This window comes from Etheostoma spectabile, unplaced genomic scaffold (genome assembly GCF_008692095.1).
Source record: "Etheostoma spectabile isolate EspeVRDwgs_2016 unplaced genomic scaffold, UIUC_Espe_1.0 scaffold00019534, whole genome shotgun sequence".
Taxonomy (NCBI): Eukaryota; Metazoa; Chordata; class Actinopteri; order Perciformes; family Percidae; genus Etheostoma; species Etheostoma spectabile.
This window is the reverse complement of record NW_022604989.1, coordinates 1-15854: the sequence shown is the minus strand read 5'-3', so window position 1 is coordinate 15854 and position 15854 is coordinate 1. Positions and strand designations below refer to the sequence as shown.

Genomic DNA, 15854 nt, shown 5'->3' with positions numbered 1-15854 from the left:
TACGTGGCTGTGTATGGTTTCTAGGGACTGCATATAATTTTGGGCCTTGCCAAATATGACATGGAAAGCAGACCTTTAGAGTCCAAATCAAGAAAGAACATGCTTCCACATAGTTATGTTACATTGGACAGTAACATGAGAATGTTTCAATTGCTAAGCACACATGCTTACAACTATCCTGACTTTGCAGGCTAATGTGACATGTGCACTGCAAGTGCACGCACAACGCTTATTGAGCATGGCTGGCCAGTATGGGGATTGAACCCATGACCTTGGCGTTATTAGCACCACGCTCTGACCATCTGATCTAACCGGCCTGCCTTTTCCTCTTTTAAAAGAATTGTCCAGAAAAAAAACAAGTGAAATCGGGCAAAATCAGCCATTTCTGTATGGCTACCGGTTGTGTATGTTTGTAGGGATACATATGTGTCTTTCTTGCTAAAAATGACATGGAAAGCCGAGCTATAGACATTGAGACTTACGTTGCGTTAATGGCCCTTTTGTGCAAACAAAAGGTGGATATAAATGATCTTGGGCGTAGTTCGGCATTTTAGTACCGCTTAAGTGTCTGCAGGTGCTTTGCATTTTTGCACCCAACTCAAACCTCTGAGCTAACCAGCCTGTCCAGAAAAAAAACAAGGCAAAATCAAGCAAAATTGGCCAGTTCTGGATGGGCTACCTGGCTGTGTAGGGTTTGTAGGGATGCATATGTTTTTGCCTTGCAAAAATGACACAGAAAGCAGACCTATAGAGTCCAAATCAAGATAAAACATGCTTCCACTTTGTTTTTTAAGTTGGACCAGAGTGTGAGTCAGATTTGCACACTCGCTAAACAGGCAACCATCTCTGACTTTGCAGGGTAATGTGACGTGTACACTGCAAGTGCATACAAAATGCTAAATAACATGGTTGGCCAGTATGGGGATTGAACCCATGACCTTGGCGTTATTAGCACCACGCTCTGACCATCTGAGCTAACCGGCCTTTTTTTTACCTGTTTAAAAAAGCAAATGTCCAGAAACAATAGGCGAAATCGAGCAAATTGGGCCACTTGTGGATAGGCTACCTGGCTGTGTAATGTTTGTAGGGATGCATATGTTTCTGTACTTGCTAAAATGACAGGGAAGCAAGCTATAGAGATTTAGACTTACGATGTGTAATGGCTATTTGTGCAAACAAAAGGTGGATAGATGATCTTGGGCGTAGGGTATGGCAATTTTAGTACCCCTAAATTTCTGCAGGTGCTTAGCATTTTTAGCACCCCACTCAAACCATCTGAGCTAACCGGCCCTGCTTTTCACCTGTGTAAGGAGAAATTGTCCAGAAAAAAAACAAGGCGAAATCCAGCAAAATTGGGCCAGTTCTGGATGTGGGCTACCTGGCTGTGATGGTTTGTAGGGATGCAGATGTTTTTGGCCTTGCTAAAAATTACAGGGAAAGCAGAGTTCTTGAGTCCAAAACAAGATGAGAGACAATTTGCTTTTTGTTCTATAATCATTAGGAACTGTTAACCACGAAGGGACTTGAACCCTCAATCTTCTGACCCGAAGTCAGACGCCTTGTCCATTAGGCCACATGGTTGTGAAATAGTATCATTTCTAAAGTGTGTGCCGTGCTTGGCATTTTTAGCACCACATTCAAAACACTGAGCTAACGGGCCTGCTTTTAACCGTTTAAAAAGACAAATGTCCAGAAATAACCAAGGCCAGCAGGAGCAATTTTGGTCAAGTTCTGGATGGCACGTGCTGTGTATGTTTCTAGGGACTGCATATAATTTCGCGGCCTTGCCAAATATGACATGGAAAGCAGACCTTTAGAGTCCAATCAATATAGAACATGCTTCCACATAGTTATTTACATTGGACAGTAACCTGACAATGTTTCACTTGCTAAGCACACATCCTTACAACTATCTCTGACTTTGCAGGCTAATGTGACATGTGCACTGCAAGTGCACGCACACGCTTATTGAGCATGGCTGGCCAGTATGGGGATTGAACCCATGACCTTGGCGTTATTAGCACCACGCTCTGCCATCTGAGCTAACCGGCCTGCCTTTTACCTCTTTTAAAAGAAATAATGTCCAGAAAAAAAACAGGTGAAATCGGGCAAAATCAGGCCAGTTCTGTATGGCTACCTGTTGGTATGGTTTGTAGGGATACATATGTGTCTTTCCTTTGCAAAAATGACATGGAAAGCCGAGCTATAGACATTGAGACTTACGTTGCGTAATGGCCTATTTGTGCAAACAAAAGGTGGATATATGATCTGGCGTATGTTTCGGCAATTTTAGTACCCCTTAAGTGTCGCAGGTGCTTTGCATTTTTAGCACCCAACTCAAACCATCTGAGCTAACCCGCCTGTCCAGAAAAAAAACAATGCAAAATCAAGCAAAATTGGGCAGTTCTGGATGGGTTACCTGGCTGTGTAGGTTTGTAGGGATGCATATGTTTTTGGCCTTGCCAAAAATGACACGAAAGCAGACCTATAGAGTCCACATCAAGATAAAACATGCTTCCACTTTGTTTTTTAAGTTGGACCAGAGTGTGAGTCAGATTTGCACTCGCTAAACAGGCAACCATCTCTGACTTTGCAGGGTAATGTGACGTGTACACTGCAGTGCATACAAAATGCTAAATAAACATGGCTGGCCAGTATGGGGATTGAACCCATGACCTTGGCATTATTAGCACCACGCTCTGACCATCTGAGCTAACCGGCCTGTTTTTTACCTGTTTAAAAAAGCAATGTCCAGAAACAAATAAGGCGAAATCGAGCAAAAATTGGCCACTTCTGGATAGGCTACCTGGCTGTGTAATGTTTGTAGGGATGCATATGTTTCTGTACTTGCTAAAAATGACATGGGAAGCAGAGCTATAGAGATTTAGACTTACGATGTGTTAATGGACTATTTGTGCAAACAAAGGTGGATATAGATGATCTTGGGCGTAGGGTATGGCAATTTTAGTACCCCTAAAGTTTCTGCAGGTGCTTAGCATTTTTAGCACCCCACTCAAACCATCTGAGCTAACCGGCCTGCTTTTCACCTGTGTAAAGGAGAAAATTGTCCAGAAAAAAACAAGGCGAAATCCAGCAAAATTGGGCCAGTTCTGGATGGGCTACCTGGCTGTGTATGGTTTGTAGGGATGCACATGTTTTTGGCCTTGCTAAAATTACAGGGAAAGCAGAGTTCTTGAGTCCAAAACAAGATGTAAGACAATTTGCTTTTGTTCTTTAAGTCATTAGGAACTTTTAACCACGAAGGGACTTGAACCCTCAGTCTCTGATCCGAAGTCAGACGCCTTGTCCATTAGGCCACATGGTTGTGCTATAGTATCATTTCTAAAGTGTGTGCCGGTGCTTGGCATTTTTAGCACCACATTCAAAACAACTGAGCTAACGGGCCTGCTTTTTAACCGTTTAAAAAAGACAAATGTCCAGAAATAACCAAGGCCAGCAGGAGCAAAATTGGTCCAGTTCTGGATGGGCTACGTGGCTGTGTATGGTTTCTAGGGACTGCATATAATTTTGGCCTTGCCAAATATGACATGGAAAGCAGACCTTTAGAGTCCAAATCAAGATAGAACATGCTTCCAAATAGTTATTTACATTGGACAGTAACATGACGAATGTTTCACTTGCTAAGCACACATCCTTACAACTATCTCTGACTTTGCAGGCTAATGTGACATGTGCACTGCAAGTGCACTCACAATGCTTATTGAGCATGGCTGGCCAGTATGGGGATTGAACCCATGACCTTGGCATTATTAGCACCACGCTCTGACCATCTGAGCTAACCGGCCTGCCTTTTACCTATTTTAAAAAGAATAATGTCCAAAAAAAAAACAAGGTGAAATCGGTCAAAATCAGGCCAGTTCTGTATGGCTACCTGGTTGTGTATGGTTTGTAGGGATACATATGTGTCTTTCCTTGCTAAAAATGACATGGAAAGCCGAGCTATAGACATTGAGACTTACAATGTGTTAATGGCCTATTTGTGCAAACAAAAGGTGGATATAGATGATCTTGGGCGTAGGGTATGGCAATTTTAGTACCCCTAAAGTTTCTGCAGGTGCTTAGCATTTTTAGCACCCCACTCAAACCATCTGAGCTGACCGGCCTGCTTTTCACCTGTGTAAAGGAGAAAATGGTCCAGAAAAAAAACAAGGCGAAATCCAGCAAAATTGGGCCAGTTCTGGATGTGATACCTGGCTGTGTATGGTTTGTAGGGATGCACATGTTTTTGGCCTTGCTAAAAATTACAGGGAAAGCAGAGTTCTTGAGTCCAAAACAAGATGTGAGACAATTTGCTTTTGTTCTTTAAGTCATTAGGAACTTTTAACCACGAAGGGACTTGAACCCTTAATCTTCTGATCCGAAGTCAGACACCTTGTCCATTAGGCCACATGGTGTTGCTATAGTATCATTTCTAAAGTGTGTTTCGGTGCTTGGCATTTTTAGCACCACATTCAAAACAACTGAGCTAACGGGCCTGCTTTTTAACCGTTTAAAAAAGACAAATGTCCAGAAATAACCAAGGCCAGCAGGAGCAAAATTGGTCCAGTTCTGGATGGGCTACGTGGCTGTGTATGGTTTCTAGGGACTGCATATAATTTTGGCCTTGCCAAATATGACATGGAAAGCAGACCTTTAGAGTCCAAATCAAGATAGAACATGCTTCCACATAGTTATTTACATTGGACAGTAACATGACGAATGTTTCAATTGCTAAGCACACATGCTTACAACTATCTCTGACTTTGCAGGCTAATGTGACATGTGCACTGCAAGTGCACGCACAACGCTTATTGAGCATGGCTGGCCAGTATGGGGATTGAACCCATGACCTTGGCGTTATTAGCACCACGCTCTGACCATCTGAGCTAACCGGCCTGCCTTTTACCTCTTTTAAAAAGAATAATGTCCAGAAAAAAAAACAAGGTGAAATCGGGCAAAATCAGGCCAGTTCTGTATGGCTACCTTGTTGTGTATGGTTTGTAGGGATACATATGTGTCTTTCCTTTGCAAAAATGACATGGAAAGCCGAGCTATAGACATTGAGACTTACGTTGCGTTAATGGCCTATTTGTGCAAACAAAAGGTGGATATAAATGATCTTGGGCGTAGGGTTCGGCAATTTTAGTACCCCTTAAGTGTCTGCAGGTGCTTTGCATTTTTAGCACCCAACTCAAACCATCTGAGCTAACCAGCCTGTCCAGAAAAAAAACAAGGCAAAATCAAGCAAAATTGGGCCAGTTCTGGATGGGTTACCTGGCTGTGTAGGGTTTGTAGGGATGCATATGTTTTTGGCCTTGCCAAAAATGACACAGAAAGCAGACCTATAGAGTCCAAATCAAGATAAAACATGCTTCCACTTTGTTTTTTAAGTTGGACCAGAGTGTGAGTCAGATTTGCACTCGCTAAACAGGCAACCATCTCTGACTTTGCAGGATAATGTGACGTGTACACTGCAAGTGCATACAAAATGCTAAATAAACATGGCTTGCCAGTATGGGGATTGAACCCATGACCTTGGCTTTATTAGCACCACGCTCTGACCATCTGAGCTAACCGGCCTGTTTTTTACCTGTTTAAAAAAGCAAATGTCCAGAAACAAATAAGGCGAAATCGAGCAGAATTGGGCCACTTCTGGATAGGCTACCTGGCTGTGTAATGTTTGTAGGGATGCATATGTTTCTGTACTTGCTAAAAATGACATGGGAAGCAGAGCTATAGAGATTTAGACTTACGATGTGTTAATGGACTATTTGTGCAAACAAAAGGTGGATATAGATGATCTTGGGCGTAGGGTATGGCAATTTTAGTACCCCTAAAGTTTCTGCAGGTGCTTAGCATTTTTAGCACCCCACTCAAACCATCTGAGCTAACCGGCCTGCTTTTCACCTGTGTAAAGGAGAAAATTGTCCAGAAAAAAAACAAGGCGAAATCCAGCAAAATTGGGCCAGTTCTGGATGGGCTACCTGGCTGTGTATGGTTTGTAGGGATGCACATGTTTTTGGCCTTGCTAAAAATTACAGGGAAAGCAGAGTTCTTGAGTCCAAAACAAGATGTAAGACAATTTGCTTTTGTTCTTTAAGTCATTAGGAACTTTTAACCACGAAGGGACTTGAACCCTCAGTCTTCTGATCCGAAGTCAGACGCCTTGTCCATTAGGCCACATGGTTGTGCTATAGTATCATTTCTAAAGTGTGTGCCGGTGCTTGGCATTTTTAGCACCACATTCAAAACAACTGAGCTAACGGGCCTGCTTTTTAACCGTTTAAAAAAGACAAATGTCCAGAAATAACCAAGGCCAGCAGGAGCAAAATTGGTCCAGTTCTGGATGGGCTACGTGGCTGTGTATGGTTTCTAGGGACTGCATATAATTTTGGCCTTGCCAAATATGACATGGAAAGCAGACCTTTAGAGTCCAAATCAAGATAGAACATGCTTCCAAATAGTTATTTACATTGGACAGTAACATGACGAATGTTTCACTTGCTAAGCACACATCCTTACAACTATCTCTGACTTGCAGGCTAATGTGACATGTGCACTGCAAGTGCACTCACAACGCTTATTGAGCATGGCTGGCCAGTATGGGGATTGAACCCATGACCTTGGCTTATTAGCACCACGCTCTGACCATCTGAGCTAACCGGCCTGCCTTTTACCCTATTTTAAAAAGATAATGTCCAAAAAAAAACAAGGTGAAATCGGTCAAAATCAGGCCAGTTCTGTATGGCTACCTGGTTGTGTATGGTTTGTAGGGATACATATGTGTCTTTCCTTGCTAAAAATGACATGGAAAGCCGAGCTATAGACATTGAGACTTACGATGTGTTAATGGCCTATTTGTGCAACAAAAGGTGGATATAGATGATCTTGGGCGTAGGGTATGGCAATTTTAGTACCCCTAAAGTTTCTGCAGGTGCTTAGCATTTTTAGCACCCCACTCAAACCATCTGAGCTGACCGCCTGCTTTTCACCTGTGTAAGGAGAAAATGGTCCAGAAAAAAAACAAGGCGAAATCCACAAAATTGGGCCAGTTCTGGATGTGATACCTGGCTGTGTATGGTTTGTAGGGATGCACATGTTTTTGGCCTTGCTAAAAATTACAGGGAAAGCAGAGTTCTTGAGTCCAAAACAAGATGAGTGAGACAATTTGCTTTTGTTCTTTAAGTCATTAGGAACTTTTAACCACGAAGGGACTTGAACCCTTAATCTTCTGATCCGAAGTCAGACACCTTGTCCTTAGGCCACATGGTGTTGCTATAGTATCATTTCTAAAGTGTGTTTCGGTGCTTGGCATTTTTAGCACCACATTCAAAACACACTGAGCTAACGGGCCTGCTTTTTAACCGTTTAAAAAGACAATTCCAGAAATAACCAAGGCCAGCAGGAGCAAAATTGGTCCAGTTCTGGATGGGCTACGTGGCTGTGTATGGTTTCTAGGGACTGCATATAATTTTGGCCTTGCCAAATATGACATGGAAAGCAGACCTTTAGAGTCCAAATCAAGATAGAACATGCTTCCACATAGTTATTTACATTGGACAGTAACATGACGAATGTTTCAATTGCTAAGCACACATGCTTACAACTATCTCTGACTTTGCAGGCTAATGTTACATGTGCACTGAAAGTGCACGCACAACGCTTATTGAGCTGGCTGGCCAGTATGGGGATTGAACCCATGACCTTGGCGTTATTACACCACGCTCTGACCATCTGAGCTAACCGGCCTGCCTTTTACCTCTTTAAAAAAGAATATGTCCAGAAAAAAAACACGGTGAAATCGGGCAAAATCAGGCCAGTTCTGTATGGCTACCTGTTGTGTATGGTTTGTAGGGATACATATGTGTCTTTCCTTGCTAAAAATGACATGGAAAGCCGAGCTATAGACATGAGACTTACGTTGCGTTAATGGCCTATTTGTGCAAACAAAGGTGGATATAAATGATCTTGGGCGTAGGGTTCGGCAATTTTAGTACCCCTTAAGTGTCTGCAGGTGCTTTGCATTTTTAGCACCCAACTCAAACCATCTGAGCTAACCAGCCTGTCCAGAAAAAAAACAAGGCAAAATCAAGCAAAATTGGGCCAGTTCTGGATGGGCTACCTGGCAGCAGACCTATAGAGTCCAAATCAAGATAAAACATGCTTCCACTTTGTTTTTTAAGTTGGACCAGAGTGTGAGTCAGATTTGCACTCGCTAAACAGGCAACCATCTCTGACTTTGCAGGGTAATGTGACGTGTACACTTCAAGTGCATACAAAATGCTAAATAAACATGGCTGGCCAGTATGGGGATTGAACCCATGACCTTGGCGTTATTACAACCCACGCTCTGACCATCTGAGCTAACCGCCTGTTTTTACCTGTTTAAAAAGCAAATGTCCAGAAACAAATAAGGCGAAATCGAGCAAAATTGGCCACTTCTGGATAGGCTACCTGGCTGTGTAATGTTTGTAGGGATGCATATTTTCTGTACTTGCTAAAAATGACATGGGAAGCAGAGCTATAGAGATTTAGACTTACGATGTGTTAATGGACTATTTGTGCAACAAAAGGTGGATATAGATGATCTTGGGCGTAGGGTATGGCAATTTTAGTACCCCTAAAGTTTCTGCAGGTGCTTAGCATTTTTAGCACCCCACTCAAACCATCTGAGCTAACCGGCCTGCTTTTCACCTGTGTAAAGGAGAAAATTGTCCAGAAAAAAAACAAGGCGAAATCCAGCAAAATTGGGCCAGTTCTGGATGGCTACCTGGCTGTGTATGGTTTTGTAGGGATGCACATGTTTTTGGCCTTGCTAAAATACAGGGAAAGCAGAGTTCTTGAGTCCAAACAAGATGAAAGACAATTTGCTTTTGTTCTTTAAGTCATTAGGACTTTTAACCACGAAGGGACTTGAACCCTCAACTTCTGATCCGAAGTCAGACCCTTGTCCATTAGGCCACATGGTTGTGCTATAGTATCATTTCTAAAGTGTGTTTCGGTGCTTGGCATTTTTAGCACCACATTCAAAACAACTGAGCTAACGGGCCTGCTTTTTAACCTTTAAAAAAGACAAATGTCCAGAAATAACCAAGGCCGCAGGCAACATTGGTCAAGTTCTGGATGGGCTACGTGGCTGTATGGTTTCTAGGACTGCATATAATTTTGGCCTTGCCAAATATGACATGGAAAGCAGACCTTTAGAGTCCAAATCAAGATAGAACATGCTTCCACATAGTTATTTACATTGGCAGTAACATGACGAATGTCTCAATTGCTAAGCACACATGCTTACAACTATCTCTGACTTTGCAGGCTATGTGACTGTGCACTGCAAGTGCATGCACAACGCTTATTGAGCATGGCTGGCCAGTATGGGGATTGAACCCATGACCTTGGCGTTATTACACCACGCTCTGACCATCTGAGCTAACCGGCCTGCCTTTTACCCTCTTTTAAAGAATAATGTCCAGAAAAAAAACAAGGTGAAATCGGCAAAATCAGGCCAGTTCTGTATGGCTACCTGGTGTGTATGGTTTGTAGGGATAATATGTGTCTTTCCTTGCTAAAATGACATGGAAAGCCGAGCTATAGACATTGAGACTTACGTTGCGTAATGGCCTATTTGTGCAAACAAAAATAATAATAATAATAAAATACTTTTTTATTTACAGCGCCCTTTCAACACTCCAGGACGCTTTAACAGAGAATAAGAGACAATACAGGGAACATAAAGTGTAAGTAGTAATAACAAAAACAATAAAACAAAAAACAAAACAACAAAAACAAACAAACAAAACAAACAAAACAGGAACAGTGTATTTACAGATAAGCGAGCTGGAACAGATGGGTTTTAGTCTATTTTGAACAGAGGGAGAGTTGATGTTGCGGAGGTCGGGTGGGAGTGAGTTCCAGAGCTGGGGAGCAGAGCGGCTGAAGCTCTGCTCCCCACGGTGATGGTCGGCATGGGGACAGTGAGGTGGATAGAGGAGGAAGATCTGAGGAGCGGGAGGGGACCGCGATGTGTTAGGAGTTCTGATAGGATATGGAGGGGCAAGTTTATGGATGGCTTTGAAAGTATGGAGAAGGATTTAAATTGTATCTGAATTGAACCGGGAGCCCGGAGCTGCTGAAAACCGGGTTATATGATGAATGAGGGGTTCTGTGATGACACGGTGCTGCGTTCTGAAGAAGTTGAAGTTTATGGAGGATTTTTGAGAAGGCCAAAAAGGAGAATTTACAGTAGTCAAGGGCGGGAGGTGACGAGGCTGTGGATAGGAGGAGGCATGTGAGGGTAAGGGACGGACGGAGGCGGTTTATGTGTAGGTGGAGTATGCAGACCGGCAGATATTATTTATTGTCTGAAAGGAGAGGGAGGAATCGGGATGACGCCCAGACTCTTGACCTGAGTGGAAGGGGAGACCAAGGAGTTGTCGATTGGTAGAGAGAAACTATTGATTTTGGATAGGGTTGACTTGGTGGCTACAGGAGGATTCGTTTTATCACTGTTTAGTTGAAAAGGTGGATATAAATGATCTTGGGCGTAGGGTTCGGCATTTTAGTACCCCTTAAGTGTCTGCAGGTGCTTTGCATTTTTAGCACCAACTCAAACCATCTGAGCTAACCAGCCTGTCCAGAAAAAAAACAAGGCAAATCAAGCAAAATTGGGCCAGTTCTGGATGGGCTACCTGGCTGTGTAGGGTTTGTAGGGATGCATATGTTTTTGGCCTTGCCAAAAATGACACAGAAAGCAGACCTATGAGTCCAAATCAGATAAAACATGCTTCCACTTTGTTTTTTAAGTTGGACCAGAGTGTGAGTCCGATTTGCACTCGCTAAACCGGCAACATCTCTGACTTTTTCCGGTAATGTGACTGTACACTGCAAGTGCATACAAAATGCTAAATAAACATGGCTGGCCAGTATGGGGATTGAACCCATGACCTTGGCGTTATTAGCACCACGCTCTGACCATCTGAGCTAACCGGCCTACCTTTTACCTCTTTTAAAAGAATACTGTCCAGAAAAAAACAAGGCGAAATCGGGCAAAATCAGGCCATTTGTGTATGGCTACCTGGTTGTGTATGGTTTGTAGGGATACTATGTGTCTTTCCTTGCTAAAAATGACATGGAAAGCCGAGCTATAGACATTGAGACTTACGATGCTTTAATGGCCTTTTTGTGCAAACAAAGGTGATATAGATGATCTTGGCGTAGGGTATGGCAATTTTAGTACCCCTAAAGTTCTCTGCAGGTGCTTAGCATTTTAGCACCCCACTCAACCATCTGAGCTGACCGGCCTGCTTTTCACCTGTGTAAAGGAGAAAATTGTCAGAAAAAAAACAAGGCGAAATCCAACAAAATTGGGCCAGTTCTGGATGTGATACCTGGCTGTGTATGGTTTGTAGGGATCACATGTTTTTGGCCTTGCAAAAATTACAGGAAAGCAGAGTTCTTGAGTCCAACAAGATGAGAGACAATTTGCTTTTGTTCTTTAAGTCATTAGGAACTTTTAACCACGAAGGGACTTGAACCCTTAATCTTCTGATCCGAAGTCAGACGCCTTGTCCTTAGGCCACATGGTTGTGCTATAGTATCATTTCTAAAGTGTGTTTCTGTGCTTGCATTTTTAGCACCACATTCAAAACAACTGAGCTAACGGGCCTGCTTTTTAACCATTTAAAAAAGACAATGTCCAGAATAACCAAGGCCAGCAGGAGCAAAATGGTCAAGTTCTGGATGGGCTACGTGGCTGTGTATGGTTTTCTAGGGACTTCATATAATTTTGGCCTTGCCAAATATGACATGGAAGCCGACCTTTAGAGTCCAAATCAAGATAGAACATGCTTCCACATAGTTATTTACATTGGACAGTAACATGACGAATGTTTCATTGCTAAGCACACATCTTACAACATATCTCTGACTTTGCAGGCTAATGTGACATGTGCACTGCAATGCACGCACAATGCTTATGAGCATGGCTGGCCATTATGGGGATTGAACCCATGACCTTGGCGTTATTAGCACCACGCTCTGACCATCTGAGCTAACCGGCCTGCGTTTTACCTCTTTTAAAAGAATAATGTCCAGAAAAAAACAAGGTGAAATCGGGCAAATCAGGCCAGTTCTGTATGCCTACCTGGTTGTGTATGGTTTGTAGGGATACTATGGTGTCTTTCCCTTGCTAAAAATGACATGGAAAGCCGAGCTATAGACATTGAGACTTACGTTGCGTTAATGGCCTATTTGTGCAAACAAAAGGTGGATATAATGATCTTGGGCGTAGGGTTCGGCAATTTTAGTACCCCTTAAGTGTGTCGGCAGGTGCTTTGCATTTTTAGCACCCAACTCAAACCACTGACTAACCAGCCTGTCCAGAAAAAAAACAGGCAAAATCAAGCAAAATTGGGCCAGTTCTGGATGGGCTACCTGGCTGTGTAGGGTTTGTAGGGATGCATGTTTTTGGCCTTGCCAAAATGACACAGAAAGCAGACCTATAGAGTCCAATCAAGATAAAACATGCTTCCACTTTGTTTTTTAAGTTGGACCAGAGTGTGAGTCAGATTTGCACTCGCTAAACAGGCACCATCTCTGACTTTGCAGGGGAATGTGACGTGTACACTGCAAGTGCATACAAAATGCTAAATAACATGGCTGGCCAATGGGGATGAACCCATGACCTTGGCGTTATTAGCACCACGCTCTGACCATCTGAGCTAACCGCCTGTTTTTAGCTGTTTAAAAAAGCAATGTCCAGAAACAAATAAGGCGAAATCGGCAAAATTGGGCCACTTTTGGATAGGCTACCTGGCTGTGTATGTTTGTAGGGCATATGTTTCTGTACTTGCAAAAATGACATGGGAAGCAGAGCTATAGAGATTTAGACTACGATGTGTTATGGACTATTTGTGCAAACAAAAGGTGGATATAGATGATCTGGGCGTAGGGTATGGCAATTTTAGTACCCCTAAGTTTCTGCAGGTGCTAGCATTTTTAGCACCCCACTCAAACCATCTGCTAACCGGCTGCTTTTCACCTGGGTAAAGGAGAAAATGTCAGAAAAAAAGCAAGGCGAAATCCAGCAAAATTGGCCAGTTCTGGATGGGCTACCTGGCTGTGTATGGTTTGTAGGGATGCACATGTTTTTGGCCTTGCTAAAAATTACAGGGAAAGCAGAGTTCTTGAGTCCAAAACAAATGAAAGACAATTTTGCTTTTGTTCTTTAAGTCATTAGGACTTTTAACCACGAAGGGACTTGACTCTCATCTTCTGATCCGAAGTCAGACGACTTGTCCATTAGGCCACATGGTTGTGCTATAGTATCATTTCTAAAGTGTGTTTCGGTTGCTTGGCATTTTTAGCACCACTTCAAAACAACTGAGCGCTAACGGCCTGCTTTTTAACCATTAAAAGACAAATGTCCAGAAATAACCAAGGCCAGCAGGAGCAAAATTGGTCAAGTCTGGATGGGCTACGTGGCTGGTATGTTTCTGGGACTGCATATTTAATTTGGCCTTGCCAAATATGACATGGAAGCAGACCTTAGAGTCCAAATCAGATAGAACATGCTTCCACATAGTTATTTACATTGACAGTAACATGACGAATGTTTCAATTGCTAAGCACACATGCTTACAACTATCTCTGACTTGCAGGTTAATGTGACATGTGCACTGCAATGCACGCACAATGCTTATTGAGCATGGCTGGCCATATGGGGATTGACCCATGACCTTGGCATTATTAGCACCACGCTCTGACCATCTGAGCTAACCGGCCTGCCTTTTACCTCTTTTAAAAAGAATACTGTCCAGAAAAAAACAAGGCGAAATCGGCAAACAGGCCATTTGTGTATGGCTACCTGGTTTGTATGGTTGTAGGGATACATATGTGTCTTTCCTTGCTAAAAATGACATGGAAAGCCGAGCTATAGACATTGAGACTTACGATGTGTTAATGGCTATTTGTGCAAACAAAAGGTGGATATGATGATCTTGGGCGTAGGGTATGGCAATTTTAGTACCCCTAAAGTTTCTGCAGGTGCTTAGCATTTTTAGCACCCCACTCAAACCATCTAGCTGACCGGCCTGCTTTTCACTGTGTAAAGGAAAAATTGTCCGAAAAAAAACAAGGCGAAATCCACAAATTGGGCCAGTTCTGGATGTGATACCTGGCTGTGTATGGTTTTGTAGGGATGCACATGTTTTGGCCTTGCTAAAAATTACAGGGAAAGCAGAGTTCTTGAGTCCAAAAAAGATGAGAGACAATTTGCTTTGTTCTTTAAGTCATTAGGACTTTTTAACCACGAAGGGACTTGAACCCTTAATCTTCTGATCCGAAGTCAGACGCCTTGTCCATTAGGCCACATGTTTGTGCTATAGTATCATTTCTAAAGTGTGTTTCGGTGCTTGGCATTTTTAGCACCACATTCAAAACACTGAGCTAACGGGCCTGCTTTTTAACCGTTTAAAAAAGACAAATGTCCAGAAATAACCAAGGCCAGCAGGAGCAAAATGGTCCAGTTCTGGATGGGCTACGTGGCGTGTATGGTTTCTAGGGACTGCATATAATTTTTTCCTTGCCAAATATGACATGGAAAGCAGACCTTTAGAGTCCAAATCAAGATAGAACATGCTTCCACATAGTTATTTACATTGGACAGTAACATGACGAATGTTTTCAATTGCTAAGCACACATGCTTACAACTATCTCTGACTTTGCAGGCTAATGTGACATGTGCACTGCAAGTGCACGCACAACGCTTATTGAGCATGGCTGGCCAGTATGGGGATTGAACCCATGACCTTGGCGTTATTAGCACCACGCTCTGACCATCTGAGCTAACCGGCCTGCCTTTTACCTCTTTTAAAAAAGAAATGTCCAGAAAAAAAACAAGGTGAAATCGGGCAAAATCAGGCCAGTTCTGTATGCTACCTGGTTGTGTATGGTTTGTAGGGATACATATGTGTCTTTCCTGCTAAAAATGACATGGAAGCCGAGCTATAGACATTGAGACTTACGTTGCGTTAATGGCCTATTTTGTGCAAACAAAAGTGGATATAAATGATCTTGGGCGTAGGGTTCGGCAATTTTAGTACCCCTTGTGTCTGCAGGTGCTTTGCATTTTTAGCACCCAACTCAAACCATCTGAGCTAACCACCTGTCCAGAAAAAAACAAGGCAAAATCAAGCAAAATTGGGCCAGTTCTGGATGGGCTTCCGGCTGTGTAGGTTTTGTAGGGATGCATATGTTTTTGGCCTTGCCAAAAATGAAACAGAAAGCAGACCTATAGAGTCCAAAAAGATCAAGATATGCTTCTCCACTTTGTTTTTAAGTTGACCAGAGTGTGAGTCAGATTTTGCACTCGCTAAACAGGCAACCATCTCTGACTTTGCAGGGTAATGTGACGTGTACACTGCAAGTGCATACAAAATGCAAATAAACATGGCTGGCCAGTATGGGGATTGAACCCATGACCTTGGCGTTATTAGCACCACGCTCTGACCATCTGAGCTAACCGCCTTTTTTTTTTAGCTTTTTAAAAAGCAATGTCCAGAAACAAATAGGCGAAATCGAGCACAATTGGGCCCTTTCTGGATAGGCTACCTGGCTGTGTAATGTTTGTAGGGATGCAATATGTTTCTGTAACTTGCTAAAATGACATGGGAAGCAGAGCTATAGAGATTAGACTTACGATGTGTTAATGGGACATTTGTGCAAACAAAATTTGATAATAGATGATCTTGGGCGTAGGGTATGGCAATTTTAGTACCCCTAAAGTTTCTGCAGGTGCTTAGCATTTTTAGCACCCCACTCAAACCATCTGAGCTGACCGGCCTGCTTTTCACCT

At 42.8% G+C, this 15854-nt stretch overlaps 15 non-coding genes across 15 annotated transcripts; all 15 read right to left on the bottom strand.

Moving 5' to 3' along the window:
• Positions 1-243: 243 nt before the first annotated feature.
• trnai-aau (transfer RNA isoleucine (anticodon AAU)) lies at positions 244-317 on the bottom strand. The gene has a single exon. It is a non-coding gene; the product is annotated as a tRNA-Ile (tRNA).
• Positions 318-910: 593 nt separating this feature from the next.
• Positions 911-984, bottom strand: trnai-aau (transfer RNA isoleucine (anticodon AAU)). The gene has a single exon. It is a non-coding gene; the product is annotated as a tRNA-Ile (tRNA).
• Positions 985-1508: 524 nt separating this feature from the next.
• On the bottom strand, positions 1509-1581 carry trnar-ucg (transfer RNA arginine (anticodon UCG)). The gene has a single exon. It is a non-coding gene; the product is annotated as a tRNA-Arg (tRNA).
• A 398-nt stretch (positions 1582-1979) lies between these two features.
• On the bottom strand, positions 1980-2052 carry trnai-aau (transfer RNA isoleucine (anticodon AAU)). Its single transcript has one exon. It is a non-coding gene; the product is annotated as a tRNA-Ile (tRNA).
• A 596-nt stretch (positions 2053-2648) lies between these two features.
• On the bottom strand, positions 2649-2722 carry trnai-aau (transfer RNA isoleucine (anticodon AAU)). Its single transcript has one exon. It is a non-coding gene; the product is annotated as a tRNA-Ile (tRNA).
• Positions 2723-3732: 1010 nt separating this feature from the next.
• On the bottom strand, positions 3733-3806 carry trnai-aau (transfer RNA isoleucine (anticodon AAU)). Its single transcript has one exon. It is a non-coding gene; the product is annotated as a tRNA-Ile (tRNA).
• A 536-nt stretch (positions 3807-4342) lies between these two features.
• trnar-ucg (transfer RNA arginine (anticodon UCG)) lies at positions 4343-4415 on the bottom strand. The gene has a single exon. It is a non-coding gene; the product is annotated as a tRNA-Arg (tRNA).
• Positions 4416-4822: 407 nt separating this feature from the next.
• On the bottom strand, positions 4823-4896 carry trnai-aau (transfer RNA isoleucine (anticodon AAU)). Its single transcript has one exon. It is a non-coding gene; the product is annotated as a tRNA-Ile (tRNA).
• Positions 4897-5506: 610 nt separating this feature from the next.
• Positions 5507-5580, bottom strand: trnai-aau (transfer RNA isoleucine (anticodon AAU)). Its single transcript has one exon. It is a non-coding gene; the product is annotated as a tRNA-Ile (tRNA).
• Positions 5581-6115: 535 nt separating this feature from the next.
• trnar-ucg (transfer RNA arginine (anticodon UCG)) lies at positions 6116-6188 on the bottom strand. The gene has a single exon. It is a non-coding gene; the product is annotated as a tRNA-Arg (tRNA).
• Positions 6189-10916: 4728 nt separating this feature from the next.
• trnai-aau (transfer RNA isoleucine (anticodon AAU)) lies at positions 10917-10990 on the bottom strand. The gene has a single exon. It is a non-coding gene; the product is annotated as a tRNA-Ile (tRNA).
• Positions 10991-11985: 995 nt separating this feature from the next.
• On the bottom strand, positions 11986-12059 carry trnai-aau (transfer RNA isoleucine (anticodon AAU)). The gene has a single exon. It is a non-coding gene; the product is annotated as a tRNA-Ile (tRNA).
• A 2243-nt stretch (positions 12060-14302) lies between these two features.
• Positions 14303-14375, bottom strand: trnar-ucg (transfer RNA arginine (anticodon UCG)). Its single transcript has one exon. It is a non-coding gene; the product is annotated as a tRNA-Arg (tRNA).
• A 405-nt stretch (positions 14376-14780) lies between these two features.
• trnai-aau (transfer RNA isoleucine (anticodon AAU)) lies at positions 14781-14854 on the bottom strand. The gene has a single exon. It is a non-coding gene; the product is annotated as a tRNA-Ile (tRNA).
• A 599-nt stretch (positions 14855-15453) lies between these two features.
• Positions 15454-15526, bottom strand: trnai-aau (transfer RNA isoleucine (anticodon AAU)). The gene has a single exon. It is a non-coding gene; the product is annotated as a tRNA-Ile (tRNA).
• Between the last annotated feature and the right edge of the window lie 328 nt (positions 15527-15854).